We start from the raw sequence: 13,622 nt of genomic DNA, 5'->3' as shown, positions 1-13,622 counted from the left end.
AAAAATGAAATGAAATCTTTGAGTTTTACGTCCCACGATTATGCCGGTGAGGCTAAAGGAGACGGTGATGATGAGTAATGAATGAAATGGTGGAATGAATAAAGTGGGAGGATACGGGAGAACCCCGAGAAAACCCACGCACACGGTGTTTGTCCACCACAAAGTTCACTTGGTGGGGGCTGGAATCGAACCCGGGACCCCAAGCACTACACTGAAACTAGTTTCAATGCTTAAATTCATAATTTCTTTGCTTTTGTCTTTAAAATAAATTTATATTTAATTTGTTCATAGAATTACATTGTGATTTTTCTTAAACATAATATTGTGTCATTTTCTTTTTCAACAGTACCTTTGTGGAAGCTTCCTATTCGGATAGTTCTGAAGATTCTCCTGGACCATCAGACTGTGTTGAGGCCACAAATATATCACAAGATACTACTGTGAAAGTTTCCTGTGAAACTGTCACCAATGACGAAACGCGTGATGATGTAATTAGAGTTCCTCAAACACACAATAAAAAGCGAACGTATGAACAAAGATCAATAGTAAAGTATCTTAAAAATAGCCGGCCGTGCACACCAGAACATGAATAAGAGATTGCGAAAAGGATTGCAAACATGATAGTAACAGATCTACTCCCAATTTCATTTATTGAAGGGAAAGGGTTTCGGGAGTTAATGTCCTTTCTTGAACCAAATTATAGCGTACCGTCTAGGCGGACACTATGGAGACGCTTGCAGCTTTTTTATTCTTAACTGAAAGAGCAAGTACAACAGAGGCTACAGAAAGCAGAAGTAGTTGCTTTAACAACAGATATATGGACGTCCCGAGCAACATATTCTTACATTACAGTGACATGTCATGCTCTGTATAGGAACTTCTGTACAGAAGATTTTGTTCTCAAGACAATTGAACTAGAAGAACAACATACAGCTGAAAATGTAGCTAATGCTATTAAACTGTGTATGGAGGAATGGTGCATCAAAGACAAAGTAGTTGCATTAGTTCACGACAATGCTTCGAATATGATTAATGCTGGACGTTTGTTGCCGGTTTACAATGTATCATGTTTGGCACATACATTGCAGCGATCCATACTGACCAGTTTAGAGAAAAGCGAAGTAACAAATATAATTTCAATCTGTAGCAAAGTGGCAGGACACTTCAAACATAGCACCACTGCTTAAGTCGCGCTTGAAAAGAAACACAAAATCCTGAAGTTACCAAAGCATCGATTTATTCAATACACAAAGACTCACTGGAACAGTGTATATTCGATGATCGAACGGTTGCTGGAACAAAGAGAAGCAATAATTGCAGTGTTCTCTGATAGAAATGTCACTAAACCTATGGATGCAAGGAATTTACAATTAACTGAAGACAAGTAGCAAATCATGGAAGATATCGTTCGAGTACTGAAGCTACTGCAAATGGCTACAACAGTTATGTGTGATCAAAAGTGTTCCATTTCTTTTGCTTTACCATTAGGCTATGGTCTTATTTCTAACCACCTGAAGGAATGTCCTTCAGATTCTGAAATTGTTAAGAACTTGAAATCTTCAATATCGGTTGACTTAGGAAAGCGTCTTCAGCTCGATGCATTATGCGATTCTGAATCATCAGATTTTTTTGTCAAATAGTGTTCTGAAATGTTACCTCTTAGCAACATTCTTGGACCCAAAGTACAAATCATTACCATTTCTGAATTTTAAAATACAAACAAAGATCCATAGATTGGTTCATGATATGCTCGTAGAATCTGAAGGATCAGAAGGTGATTTATCACAGCAATCGTCCGGTGGGTCATTAGCATTAGACTATTTGCTTGGAATATTTCCATCGTGTTCAAAAAGTCCTAATGTAACAGATGAGGTTACTCTTTATAAATCAGATCAGTGTCTTTCGCAAAGTGGCAACAGCCTTGAATGGTGGAAACTTAACGAACATCGGTTTCAAAAATAAGCACGTCTTGCTAAGAAATTCGTAGTGATTCCAGAAACTTCAGTCGAATCTGAACGAGTATATTCACTTGCTGGTAGTATCGTTACTGCCAGTAGATCTAGACTTCTCCCTGAAAATGAAGATATATTAATATTTTTGAACAAAAATCTAAAAACTCTCGCTTGCAAACCGCAATAGGTTGGCACAAGTTGCACTGGTGAATTATATTTTAAATTAAAAAAGCTTAAAATGCAATATGCAAACACGATTTCACAATCAAACTCAACTCGTAAAATTTATGTTTAGTGAAAGTTTGATAGTTTTTCTTAAGCTATATCAATCAATACCATTTTAAGTTTCCTTTCGGCATATTTTCTTACGTTTCTTTTCTTGTTTTGAATTGATAGAATTCACTAGTGTTTATCTAATAAAAGTCGCTGTCCTTAGGGTTTATTTTATGTAGGTTTAGTTACTGGCGATGCAAATTAAGGTGATTATAACCAGAAAATAAAACAGATGTAGGTTTATTTGCAAACAAAAACTTAAAATATTGTATTGTGCAAGTTCCGTCAACAATCCAGTTAAACCTCACCAAAAAATAAATAAATAAATAAATAAAATAAAATAAAAAATACGGTGAGTTTCGCTAAATGTGAGGTAAACTTTTAAGGTTATACACATGTAATTTGAACCTCTCATTTAAAATAAACAAATACGTATTTCAGCGTTCTTTGATTTTAGCTACGTAGAAGGGATTAAAAAAGTCAGAATGGTTCGCTAAGATATCCTCCATACGTGGTGTCGTGGAGCCATTTGCTAGTACCTTCATACTTCTTTATGGGTTTAAATTTGCTGCTCATATTATCTCTTAACCTACATGCTCTTAAACAAGTAGAAAGAAAGTACGAAATAAATTACAAAACTATTTAGAAGCTTCAAAACCGGTTTTATTTGTCTGCAAATTGTGGAGTTTTGTGTTGAAAGATACAAGAGTTGTATTATTTTGTTTTTAAATGTTTATATATACTGTTGGTACACTTTAGAAGTTTATTAGGAAGATACATACGTAACAGATATATACTTCAATTCAAACTTTCTAGATCTAGAATCAAAGCAAGATAAAAGAACACGCGTTGACATTAACAAAATTTGTGAACTCGAAATGCATCAAGTTTCTAGAACTCGAAATACATCAAGTTTCTTCATTACAAAGAAATGAAGTTGTTATTTCATTTTATGAAAAAGTTTCTTTCTAAATATTAATGCTGTTTTATGTAATTAGTTATTTTATTTTCAAAAATACTTCACACAGAAAAAAAATACACTACAAGAAATTGATAATTATACACAAGTAGTGTCCAGCAACCAGATTTCTTAATTTTGCAGTCATTCACGAAGATACAATATGATGCTCTGAAAGTCATTTTTAGACAACTGAGCTTTTGTCCTAAAAATGCACTGATAATGGAAACAAGAACTGCTTCTTTACATATACAAATGTTTTTGTTTGCATGCAAATTTATGATCACAAGCCTGGGAATGTCATTATTTGAAATAATGTATAAATTACATAAACTTGCCAAAATTCACCAAAAGAGAAAACTGAAATACATCTCACAGATTCATGGATATATCATACCTTTATTCTTCTTAACGACATTAGATCAAAAATAGCAAAAGCGTCTCTCCTCTGTTACAAGTTTCAATAACAATATAACATTACTAATATTACTCTTATTGTAATATTATTACAATATTAAGTTTGGTTCAATTCTCTGTTCCTTCTCGTCACTGGAAAAAAGCACACTACACACTAGACAGAAGACACAGTGAAAGGCACATCTTCTTCATTCGGCCTTCGGGAAGTATCAGTGTTGCAAACCAGAAAATTAAAAAGCAGAGAGTAGAGGGAAAAAAAGTAAAACAATTAAAAGTAAAAGGAAAATTAAAGAAAAGTATAGCTATTGAAGTATCCGCTTCCCCGTCATCGTCCCCCGAAGCGACAGCATCATGAAGATTTTCGCCATCGGTTTGGCTGACTTGTACGAGTAGTCTCACGATACTGCTCGCGGTCTCGCATAGTTTTAAATAGTTGATATTATCGAATTCTTTCTTTTCTTCTTCTTCTTATTATTATTATGGCATGTTATATTATCTGCAATTAGTAGTAGTAGTATCAGTAGTAATAGGAATTATAGCATTAGTTGTAGTAGTAATAGTACTTGAACTAGTAGCAGCTGTAGTAGTAGTAATAAATCTACCATTAATAGTAATAGTTGTAGTAGTAGTAGTATTGTAGTAGTACTAATAGCAGTAGTAGTGGTAGTAGTAGTAGTCTGTTGTAGTATTTTTTTCTTTTTCTTTTTAATCCTTTCATCCTTTAATTTTTAAACGTCTGTAATGTGTCATCAACAAATTGATCACATCGGACCCTAGACAAGATTTGATTATGCCGTTCCAATATAATTTCAAAACTAAAGGAGTTACTATTAAAGAGCATTGTGTGAACAGAGTGCACATTTCAATACGTATGTATGGCACCACCTTAATTTCGAGGCATGGAGGCCTCTTAAGTACGTTGATCGACCTTTTGTTCGGGATAGACATGGCGAAGGTTATAGGCGTAACCTGTAATTTCCGTATTAGAGTGGAGTATTTGTACAAGAAGTGATACCTGTGTGTGTGTGTGTGTGTGTGTGTGTGTGTGTGTGTGTGTGTGTGAAAAGAAGTAATTAAAAGTCGTTGCACGTTACGATCAAAGGATTGCGATCTTTTCTAATAATTACTTTTCGGATCAGGGATCACAAAATTTTTGAACAGCCTCTAAATTGATTTTTCGTATTTTTTACGGAATGAGCACATCATACTGACTTTAGAGATAGTTTGGGTTCAATTGGATCCAATTGGCTAAGGATAAAAGTCAATGGAGAGCTTTTGTGAACGCGGCATTGAACCTCCGGGTTCCATACGCCATAGAGTTAGTTAGTTAGTTATATGTAGTTCTCCAGATGTAAAGCATAAAAGAAAATTTTTGATTGAAGTATATTAGATCTTTTGGGTAATTGGATCAGCGCCTACAAAAGTTTTGAACGAATCGAGTTTTCGTATTTTTTTTTACGGAATGAAAAAAAAATGAAATCTTTGAGTTTTACGTCCCAAGGTTATGCCGGTTAGTCTAAAGGAGACGGTGATGATGAGTAATGGATGAAATCGTGGAATGAAGAAGGTGGGAGGAAACGGGAGAACCCCGAGAGAACCCACGAACACGGTGTCTGTCCACCACAAAGTTCACTTGGCGGGCTCCTCGGATCGAACCCGGGATGCCAAACACCAGAGGTGAACGCTCTACCACTGAGCCACCGCGGCCCCTCTTTTACGGAATGAGCACATTATACTGAGTTAAGAGATAGTTTGGGTATGTCTATACTGCATGTAGTTCTCCAGATATAAGGCATACAAGAAAATTTTTGATTGAAATTTATTGGATACTTAGATCAAAAAATTGTGGGATTTTTTTACAGTGTCTGTGTTGCACTATTAGTAGTTGCTATAGCATATTGTAAACATGTTTATTTACAAATAAAATATTTTGAAAAGTATATATATATATAGTGGCGTATTTAGGGGGGCTTCCAGGCTTAAGCCCCCCCGAAATCGTACTTACTATAGTAAAGTATATGTAATATCTTGCAGAATTTTCACATTTTCAGGCAAAGCCCCCCGAAACAAAATCGTAAATACGCCACTGTATATATTAACCGTGATTCTTAGTTATTAATTTATAAGGATAATCATATCCTATAAAACATTTTAGAATATTTTTTACGTGAAAGTGTTTACGTTTCAATGATTAACTTAAAACCTATTTATTCAAGTTGAAAGAGTATATAGTAGAAAATCACTATATTATTGTCACGATAACCAATCGACATATTACTTCACCTACTTCGACACTTCCTACTTCACCTACACTCAATACACGTTTTTTTTAATCTCTTGATAAAATGAAATCTTCGAATAAATTGCAACTTCCATAAATATAAACAAATCTCCACAAGTATAATCAGAATAGCACAAAGCAAGAATGAAGTATTGAAGAAAGTATTAATATAGTATTAGTAAGAGCACGTGTAAAGAAATTATTAACATTTGGACAATAGCTTTATTCGCAATGCTTGTGTTGGTACTGTGTGTATCCAACGCATGGTGTGACACATCTACATTGCGTAGGTTGTTCTAAAAAAAGAACATTCATTACAAAAGGTGGTGGTGTGACGAGGGTATAAAATAATAATTTTAATATTATCAGGTGATAATTCACAAATTTACTTTTCAGTATGCAAATTCCCTACTGAAGTCAAAAGTGGACTTTCTTCTGGAGCAGCCACTACCATGCTTGATACCTTCAGAGAGCATGAGAAAACAAATACTATATAAAAAAATAATATCTCAGGGATTTGAAAAATATCTCAGGGTTTTAAAATGTTACCTTCAGCTATGGTCACTGATGCTACTTGTAAAGGAGAGTAATTAAATTCAACACTTTTAAAAGAAAAAAAAAACTTAAATTAAGGTGAACAGTTAGCAGCCTGTTAATTCCCCATTTACACTCACAACTGAGGTATGTGGTTCTATGGGGCGATGCCTTCCTGAGCCCCAACCAGGAAGGTGGTCAGAATACTTGAGTTAAGTGATGGAATCTTTCCTTAATTCTCCATCCTGCAAGAAAACACATCTGAAATTAACACTTTGGGAAAGGAAAACCAAACAGGAAAAAGGAAACCCTCTGGCTACTGTTAGGTGGTATGATTTATTTTCTGAATGATGATGTAGGTTATTCCACATAAACACTTGATAACTGCATTTTCACTAAAACACTAAAATGCCAATTACTTAAATGGTGCACCACTGAACACACAATTAAAATTTTATATTTTCACACTTTGTAATAACCAATACGTACAACTGGGTGATCTGATAACACATGATATACGTTATATATATATATATATATATATATATATATATATATATATATATATATATATGAATAGATAAGTAAACAAAAAAACTTCACCGATCATAATAATTTACAGCGTATAGAAAATGAATTCTATATCCTCATTTCCTGACAGTTTATATGTCTCTTTCCGTCTTTCACTATGAGGACAAGTAAATAAACAAACATTTACCAAACTATATTACAAGGCACAGTTTCATTATTATAAGATAAATCAGGTTCCACATCCGCTGAGAGTCTCTGCACTCGAAAGGGATGGTGGAAGTTCATGTGATGATTAAACACACTGGATCCTTACAATTCATACTGAAGTTTTGTCTATGGAAACCTGAAAAGATCCTGGTAGTAGTAGTGCTACAAATATGAACTGGAGTGCTAGACAGCACAAGTAAAATATTATCTTCTCTGTCTCCTTAAGAAAGTTCCGGAGAGCCCTGCCCATAGGCTAGGACAGGCAATTAGCTCTTTTGAGACATGTTTCTAGTAGTACAGATCTTCACTAATAAAGATCAAAATGTAAGTGCGATGCACTATGCAAAGGTCAACCTAAATACGTTGCACTGAAAATCTTAAAATTATAGGTGGCCATTATAGCCTACGGTTCCTGCAGAAAGAACAAACACGATGAAACTTTACTTCAAGATATGGTGTGTATGAGCACGGAGAACGTTGTTTCACAGTTTTAAGCTTTTATATAAACACTCATGATGATATAGTTGTAGTATAATAAATACTTGAAGACTATAACTGAACACACAAACGAATCACGGTATATAACTTCTGTTATATACAAGTCAACGGAAGTCCTCGTAGCCGTCGTGCTGACGCTTCCGGGTTCTAATCACAACTAACTTTCGGTTTGTCTCCTTTTCCCTGCATAGTTCTGTTTCTTGCTGAAAAGCAAGAGACTCGCTCTTCTCGGAATTGTTGTTGGAATTTTTAGTAGCCGGAGGCTAAATCCTGGGTGGTCTGTGCAGACACAAGGGCCAGGACCGTCAAAACTGAACAGGCGCGGTGGAGTATGTGGAAAGGAATTTAGGGTATGTTCAAGTTTGGCTACGCACATGGTGATTCATACAGGAGGAAAACTACACACTTGCCAGGAGTGTGGTAAGGCTTTTAATCGACGTTCAAATTTGGCTACACACATGTTAATCCACACAGGAGGAAAGGTTTACACATGCCGAGAGTGTGGTAAGCCATTTAATCGAAGTTCAAATTTGGCTACACACATGTTAATCCACACAGGAGAAAAACCTCACACGTGCGAAGAATGTGGTTAGGCATTAAATCATCGTTCGACTTTGGCTACACACACGTTAATACACACAGGGGAAAAACCTCACATATGCCAAGAGTGTGGTAAGGCATTTACTCAACGTTCACATCTGGCTACGCACATGTTAATCCACAAAGGAGAAAAACCTCACACGTGCCAAGAGTGTGGTAAGGCATTTAATCAACGTTCGATTTTGGCTACACACATGTTGATGCACATAGGAGAAAAAGTTTACACATGCCAACAGTGTGGTAAGGCATTTAATCGAAGTTCAAATTTGGCTACACACTTGTTAATCCACACAGGAGAAAAACCTCACATGTGCCAAGAGTGTGGTAAGGCATTTACTCAACGTTCACATCTGGCTACGCACATGTTAATCCACAAAGGAGAAAAACCTCACGCGTGCCAAGAGTGTGGTAGGCATTTAATCAACGTTCAACTTTGGCTAGACACATGTTAATCCACACAGGAGAAAAAGTTTACACATGCCAAGAGTGTGGTAAGACAATTGATCATCGTTCAACTTTTGCTACTCACATGTTAATCCACACAGGAGAAAAACCTCACACGTTCCAGGAGTGTGGTAAGGCATTTAACCGACGTTCAAATTTGGCTACACACATGTTAATCCACACAGGAGAAAAACCTCACACATGCCGAGAGTGTGGTAAGGCATTTAATCATCGTTCAAATTTGGCTGTACACATGTTAATCCACACAGGAGAAAAACCTCACACGTGCCAAGAGTGTGGTCAGGCATTTAATCATCGTTCAAATTTGGCTACACACATGTTAATCCACACAGGAGATAAAGTTTACATATGCCAACAGTGTGGTAGGGCATTTAGTCGATGTTCAAATTTGGCTACACACATGTCAATCCACACAGGATAAAAATCTCACACGTTCCAGGAGTGTTGTAAGCCATTTATTCATCGTTCACATTTGGCTACACACCTGTTAATCCACACAGGAGAAAAACTCACATGTGCTAACAGTGTGGTAAGGCATTTAATCACATTTCAAGTTAAGGTGCACAAATGTTAGTCCAGACTGAAGAAACTTACACGTGCAAAGCGTGTGGTAAAGGATTTTGACTACGTTCAAGTTTGGGTACATTTAATTTACACAGGGGAAAAAGATTACACATGTCAAGAGTTTGGTAAAAAATTTAATCATCGTTCAAATTTGGCTACACACCTGTTAGTCCACACAGTAGTAAAATCTCACCTTGCAAAAGTCCTGGAATAGAATTTATTCAACGGTGATACGTGCTGAGCCACACAGGGTCAAAACCTCACACGTGAGAGGTGTGGAAGACAATATAGTCTACGCTGAAACCTTGAAATGCAGTTGAACACATATCAGTCACCAAAGAGATGCGAAGAGCTTAGCAAGGCATTTACTCAAGGTTCACATATTGCAAAGTAAATGAAAATCCACAAAGGAAAAAAATCTCACACGTGCGGAGAGTTTATATGAGATGTCGCATTCTGTTGGAGGAATAGAAATGATATAACCTAAGCTGTTATTTTTACGCGTGCTATGAACATTGTACTATCCCAAATTGAGTGCTTGAGTAGAATAGTCGACAAAGGGATGTCATTTGTGTCTGACGTTATCCCATGTTTACTGTAGATCCATATCTAAGCTCAAGTTATAGTCACCAAAATGACCAACTTTGTCACCTTCTGACAACATCTGGAAATGATTCGTGGCATCTTTCAAGTGAACTTTGAGCACTGTTCCTATATGGTCTGCAGAAACACCCGACGAAGATTGTTTTTGGACAGACTTATCTCTGCTCAAATAGTTTCACACTCACGTACGAGATCATTCTGTGCTCTGCTGCCCCATTAATTTTAATACTACAAACAATCCAACTCTATGACCTTGCGGTCTTATTTCTATGTAGAGAATTGGTTGAGAAACGACATTCCACTGTTCCATATCGATATTTTCAGACATGTCTTGCTCACCACTAAACAGCCATATTTACGGCACAGTCTTTAAAATTGTTTGTAACACTGTACATTTTTGTAGTATAGTTTAAAGGTGGTTTTCTGTTCACTGCACTTTTGAGCAGCAATCTACTGTACATTACCACATTAAACGCAGAATAAAAAAAACATCTGATTTGGCACACTTCTGTAGCGTGGGATCACGTTGTCCAAGTCACTCTCACTCTTTTCTTGCCATCTGAGTTGAACATTGTAAATTATTTTAATTGAGTGTTCTCTACCAATAAATGATAACAATATTTCACTCCATCTCCAACTGTCAAACGCAGACTCTAGCCGTAACCTTACTACTGGGTTCACAATGGAAATGATAAAGCATAGAGATAGCACAAATATTCCCGAAGCAGTAGCACGAACTTTAACTTTTCTGTGGTTTAATGCCGTCTTTTTGTATTTCATGCATAGACAATCCTAAGTACATACAAAGGTTTGTTACTGCCAAAATTAACATACAGATTTACAGTGAGGATAGCTTCATTATTCAAAATCTATAAAAGAACTGTTGACACTCTAACCAAAAGTTTTCCACATACCTTTCATTGTCCGATTACCTAGTCCCACTCTGGAACTATACCAATGCATAACTTGTCCATATTACAGTAATATATCGAAAAAGTAAGTCTCACCTATATCAACAAACGCTTCCAAACTCAAAACCCTTTATTCATGCAATATATTTTACCTCACTTTAGATTCCACACCAAATCGCTATCAGCATACTGCTTGTGACTAAGGTTTAAGCTCTGTGAGTACACTTTACCCTCGTGAGATTCATTGTTCTTAATCGTATAGTGGTAAGGTGAAAAATTTTTTATGAATAGTAACATTTTGCCTCCTGGACCCAGGAACATTTTTGTCTGATAAGATGTGAACTAGGATTTAAATTTGTATTATATTTACAATATTAAATACAAACACCAGAGTGGATACGCTTTAAGCGAAACTGTACATTTTTATTGAGGCAATACCTTTATTGCTAAAATTAAGTTCGATAATTATGTTACTATTTCATTGCTTAAATACCGGTACTGAAAATAAAATATGTATTAGCTAGAAAGAAGTAAACCAGGATTTCTCCTAATAGCGGTATATTAAGGTTTCAATTCTGCAGCAGTCTTCACACATCATTTTTGCGTGACTTAGGCAAATCCACTTACAGTACTTTTGGCAAAATATCTGGCCTTACTGTGTTTATACATGTAACATCGTACTCGCTTTCTTACATGAGGAGGTACAGAAGCATCTTCTAGAGTCAATCCGAAAAACTTTGCTGTGTTCGCTGAATGCATAACATTACTATTGTTCGGTTCTACATTTTGGAAGTGATAAAATCACGTTATTTGCCATAGTGTAGTGTTTCTTTCTTCGTCATATTCAGTAGGTATCTGGTCTACTATGTCCACCCCACCTTTAGTATCGTAAAATGTGACAATATCTGGCTTCCTGTTATCTCTGGTACTCTCATCTAATTTGACGTGATTGTGCATACTTGAGATCAGCACTAAACACAGATTTTTCTTAGATGCATACGAACCAATGGTGCAGTTCTAATGAAAACCAAATACACTACTGTATTCTTTCCTCCGTTTGACATTCACAAACGCGAGGGCAACTCTCTTGTTTTTACGAATTGTCCCTATAATTGTTAACTTATTGTCTCATTCCATTCATTTAAACAAATTGCAGCTTGTTAACCGATTATTGTAAAAAGGTCTCTTTGCAAGATGAACCATGAATCTGTTGACACAATCTCTTCACTACTTCCTCAGGTTTGTTATTTATCTGGAACGGTCCTTCTGGTTGTGTCCTCACATACACTTCTATATTTGTTGTGTAGTATAATGTTTCACCAACAAGAATAAAAATTTTAATTCCACATTTTGGAGGTCTTTTAGGCATATAAATGCGTAATCTACATCTTTCCAGGAAACCGACAAGTGTCTCAACCAAAGTTCCTAACATACCAATTAAGAAAACTGTTGTTGCACTTGTTTACATATAATTTTAAAAAAGTTACGAATTGGGGATAATCTGGGGCTGAAGGTTATATCTGATTATGTTATTTATTAGCATCTTCCACTTTTTCATCCATCATATCCTGCACAGTAATCACTTTCTGCTCAGTTTGGCTTCTCCGATTCCCATCATCACATAGAGATGACCCTACGCAAAAGACACATTCATTTGGCTAATTAACAATACACATGTGTTAACTTGTGCTTCGCACCTCCCCTCATTCTCCATCCTCGTTATCCCTTTACACATTTTATTTTTATTTTCTTTAATTGTATTGTACTTATATTGAATCAATCTGTCTATATTACGTTGTGTTATATATGTTTACTTACATTATAATGCTAAGGATCAAAGTTCCATACGCCCATTTTTCTTTTTCTTTTTGATTTTTTTTAGTTGTTATACCGTATAATTGTAAAATTTCGATAGAGCACAGGTCTCAACTTACATTTTGTAAATAAATTCTTTTCCATTACTCACGTTACAGAGGGCGTAACCTTCTCATAGGTTGCTAGCCACTTTGGTTTGCCGGTAAAACGTAGTGCATTCACATACTTTCTCAGCTGGCGCACATGTAGTGAGCCGTAGCTGCCAAGTCTAGACTCTGTTTATTGCACTCATGTGGGCGAACAGTGATGCTAATTCATTAACAGGAGACAGGTTGCAAGAAATTGAGAGTTTTCACGAGTGTACTGGCTGGAGTACACAAGTAGTATAATTTTTGATTATCTTTATGATCATTTTCACTCTTATTCTGTTCTCATCTCATAGTTTTGGATACTGTTTCAGTTCGGTTATTTTACCGCATATGATAATTGACGATGGAAAGTCTTTCATACATTCTTTGAAGATAAAATTGCCAAGGTGGCTCAGCTGTAAAGCGTTCACCTCTGATGCATGGGGTCTCGGGTCCAAATCCTGCTCCCCCAAGTTAACTTTGTGGTGGACAAACACCGTGTGCTTGGGTTTCCTCGGAGTTCTCCAGTTTCCTCCCACTTTCTTCATTCCACAATTTCATTCATTGCTCATCATCATGGCCTCGCTTAGCCTACCCGGAATATTCGTGGGACGTAAAACTCAAAATTTCATTTCGTTTATTCGTTTGGAGGTAAACGAGATGCGGAAAAATCGAAGAGACAGAGCATACACTAATCCAGGTTCCCAGAGTTCTCGTTCTCCAATCAGTGGCAACCACCAAGCATCATCAACTAGTTCACCACCATTTAAGAAGCATACAAATGCACATAGTATCTCGAGCTCCGACACTGACTCCAACCAGCTTATCCTCCTCTGCAGCCTGTCTACAGCTTGCTACGGCAAAACTACAATCCAAAGTACTTTA

Source organism: Thermobia domestica, chromosome 18 (genome assembly GCF_964235325.1).
Source record: "Thermobia domestica chromosome 18, izTheDome1.hap1.1, whole genome shotgun sequence".
Classification (NCBI taxonomy): domain Eukaryota; kingdom Metazoa; phylum Arthropoda; class Insecta; order Zygentoma; family Lepismatidae; genus Thermobia; species Thermobia domestica.
This window is presented reverse-complemented; position numbering follows the sequence as displayed.